Consider the following 3944-nt stretch of genomic DNA (forward strand, 5'->3'; position numbering starts at 1 on the left):
GGATCTGTTTTTAATAGACATTTTACAAAAACAACTGGTACATTTGGTAATTCTGTAAAAGAAAAACCCAACTGCCGTGACATTGCCAACCACAATGCTGTGACTCTGATTCGAACCGAGGTTGCTGCGGCCACAACGCAGAGTACTAACCACTATACGATCACGGCGAGCTACTTGGGCTCAATAGCACACAGTGACATGGAGAATTTATAATTCGGAACACTCAGGGAACTCCTGTGATAGGCTGAATGTGTTCATTGCTTCCTCATTCCTTATACAAAGGCTTTGTCTCCTCAGTGGCTGATAGGCTGAAACTGTTTCCTGGCCGCCTGCTTGTGAACTGCCAGAAGTCAAAGATCACACATACACTTGTGGGCCTGTGATGGGACACCAATGCAGAGAAGCACACCTGGCGCAGATCTTCTAATCTGTCTATTAGACCTGCATCTCCCCTGTACCACCTCAAGCCATCTGTATGTGAAGCAAGAAAAAGTTAAGGAGCGGTCCATCTACACTTTTATAGGGAGGATGTTGCCGTGAGCTCCTCCCAGCTAATCACACAAACAGCAGTAAAGCAAGATAACTACACAGTTAGGGGGGACTGCATGGTTAGGTTTTTGAGGAATTATTGAAACTGACCTCAGTGACCCATGATCAGAGCTGTGGCTAATGACTGCGTGCCTAATTATGATGAAGCAAGCACCATGGCTCGTAGGGGCCCCACAACACGCTTTTCTTAGCTCAATTAAAGTATAAACCTCTGCCATATATGAGTGGTAAAGGCTTGTTAATTTGGTTGCTTTTCCAATTCACGTCTGACAACAAGATGAAGGAACATTGGGGCATCAGAAGCTTTGGAAAGTAGCCACCAACCTCAGAGAAAGAGAGAAAGAGGGAAAAGGCAGTATGAGGTGTGGAGAAAACAGCAGCAGGTACAAGGAGCTCAAATGAGATTAATGGCGCCTAAATAGAGCACATAAAGGAACAGTTACAAATCTAAGAAAAGGGAAAGAAAGACTAGGAAAAAAACACGGAAAGAGCCTGTAGATAAAATTCTCTTCCTGGGACAGCAGGCTAAGAGAAATTACACAGGGAGCAGTTAAGCTTGTAACACGGGGAGAATAGAAAAGAAAATGCAGTTTTATGAAGTGTGTTTGCCTAATCCAGCAAGCACTTTTGTTTTATTTTTCTATTTGCTTCTTTTATTGGTAAAGTAAGTTTCAAGTGCATGAATGGCATGACTGAGAGAGCCAGGGTATAATATTTTGAAGTGTTTGCACCAGCGCTAATGTAGGACGAGAGTTATAGCAAAGATATGAAAGGGGTAGCGATAATAAATATGTGAAAGGGCCATAGTGACACCAAAATAAGCCACCTATTTATAAAACTGACATGGAAGAAATTCTAAAGGTTAACTTCTGAAATTGTAGCCGATGTTAAAAAGTTTCTCGTTGTTGGCAGGATTCGAACCTGCGCGGGGAGACCCCAATGGATTTCTAGTCCATCGCCTTAACCACTCGGCCACAACTGACTGTAAGTTTTGTGCAAATAATCTGTATGAAAGTTTTCAAGGTGTCCCACAGCAAATTCCTGGTATTCTGCAATGCACTTTTTTTAAATAATGTATTTTTCAGCAGGCACATTCTCTCCTAAAAACAAAAATTGCATGAGTATATCTCTAGTTTGGAAAAGGATAGGCTTTCATTCATACTCTCATGTGGCACTCAAGTTTTTGGGACCCTATTGCACTCTGTTTTCGTGCTGCTTTTAGTCTATGGCCCATATTACAGAAGTCTACCATCTTTGAGTATTTGAGGCTCCTTTGTAAGTGCTTTATCTTTTTTACTTGAAGAGCTATATAATAAAGGGGTCAGGGAAAGATTGCATTTATGGAAGATAAAAGTAGGCACACTTGTCTCACCAAATGCCGTAGAGAAACCTGATGTTTTACTCATGTTATCCTTAGTTTGTTTTTGTTAGACCTTGCATTCTTAAGGTGGCCTGAACCCTACCTTATTGCTTTTCACCTACGCATTTTGCTGTATCTATTTGTTGGCCTTAGGACTCTGATCACTTTATCGCTACTAATCAGTGCTGAAGTGCACGTGCTTCTTCCCTAATCATGTGTGTAATTGGAGTATACCTGACTGACAGATTTAATTGACTTGAAAGCCCCTTGTAAAGTGGTATACCATATACCCAGGGACTGATTGTGCCGCCCAAAGAAGTAGCATTTCAAACCTGTCTCAAGCCTGCTACTGCAGTGCCTGTGCTGCAGTGTACTGCCACTTCAACTTGCCATTTAAAACTACTTGCCAAGCCTTAAACTACAATTTTATTACATATAATTAACCCCTATGGTAGGCCCTAGGTAGTCCTAGGGGCATCATGCTAAGTAAGTAAAAGGTAAGACATGTATTGTGGTAGTTTGCATGTCCTGGTAGTACCAAACAGTCTATTACATTTTTCACTACTGTGAGGTCTGCCCCTCTCATAGGTTAGCATTGGGTATTCCCTTATACTTTTTGGGGGGTAATTCCATATCAGAGAGGAGAAGCTTTATTTATTTATTGATAAATCCTATTTACTGGTGAGGTTGGATTTAACTTTACTATTTTATAAATGCCATTTTTAGAGAGTGAGCATTTCTCTACACTTACTGCTCTATTTGCCTGAAAACCTGTCTCCAATTGACGTCTGGATTGGGCTGCGAGACAGCTACATTTGTGCATTCCTTCTAGACAGCCACAACACAGGTCACTCAACTGCAACTGCATTCATCTGCATTCTGATTGGCATGGGGGAGAGCTCCATTCCCCCCACCGCAAATAGGTTCAAGAACGATAATTAATGTCAGTAGGTACAATATAGCTACATCTTATAATCATGTGTGTTTAAATAATTTGTCGTTAGATCGTTTAAATATTTTAAAGGATCTGTTTTTAATAGACATTTTACAAAACAACTGGTACATTTGGTAATTCTGTAAAAGAAAAACCCAACTGCCGTGACATTGCCAACCACAATGCCGTGACTCGGATTTGAACGGAGGTTGCTGCGGCCACAACGCAGAGTACTAACCACTATACAATCACGGCGAGCTACTTAGTCTCTATAACATACAGTGATATGGAGAATTTATAATTCGGAACACTCAGGGAACTCCTGTGATAGGCTGAATGTGTTCATTGCTTCCTCATTCCTTATACAAAGGCTTGTCTCCTGAGTAGTTGATAGGCTGAAACCGTTTCCTGGCCGCCTGCTTGTGAACTGCCAGGAGTCAAAGATCACACATACACTTGTGGGCCTGTGATGGGACACCAATGCAGAGAAACACACATGGCGCAGATCTTCTATTCTGTCTAGTAGATCTGCATCTCCCCTGTACCTCCTCAAGCCATCTGTATGTGAAGCAAGAAAAAGTTAAGGAGCGGTCCATCTACACTTTTATAGGGAGGATGCTGCCGTGAGCTCCTCCCAGCTAATCACACAAACAGCAGTAAAGCAAGATAACTACACAGTTAGGGGGGACTGCATGGTTAGGTTTTTGAGGAATTATTGAAACTGACCTCAGTGACCCATGATCAGAGCAGTGGCTAATGACTGCGTGCCTAATTATGATGAAGCAAGCACCATGGCTCGTAGGGGCCCCACAACACGCTTTTCTTAGCTCATTGAATTAAAGTATAAACCTCTGCCATGTATGAGTGGTAAAGGCTTGTTAATTTGGTTGCCTTTCCAATTCACGTTCGACAACAAGATGAAGGAACATTGGGGCATCAGAAGCTTTGGAAAGTAGCCACCAACCTCAGAGAAAGAGAGAAAGAGGGAAAAGGCAGTATGAGGTGTGGAGAAAACAGCAGCAGGTACAAGGAGCTCAAATGAGATTAATGGCGCCTAAATAGATCGCGTAAAGGAACATTTACAAATCTAAGAAAAGGGAA

The 3944-nt window shown here is 42.0% G+C and overlaps 1 non-coding gene across 1 annotated transcript; it reads right to left on the minus strand.

Annotated features, from left to right (window-relative positions):
• Window positions 1–1449: 1449 nt before the first annotated feature.
• Window positions 1450–1532, minus strand: TRNAS-AGA (transfer RNA serine (anticodon AGA)). Its single transcript has one exon. It is a non-coding gene; the product is annotated as a tRNA-Ser (tRNA).
• Between the last annotated feature and the right edge of the window lie 2412 nt (window positions 1533–3944).

The sequence above is a fragment of the Lissotriton helveticus genome, chromosome 12 (genome assembly GCF_964261635.1).
Source record: "Lissotriton helveticus chromosome 12, aLisHel1.1, whole genome shotgun sequence".
In the NCBI taxonomy this organism is placed as follows: domain Eukaryota; kingdom Metazoa; phylum Chordata; class Amphibia; order Caudata; family Salamandridae; genus Lissotriton; species Lissotriton helveticus.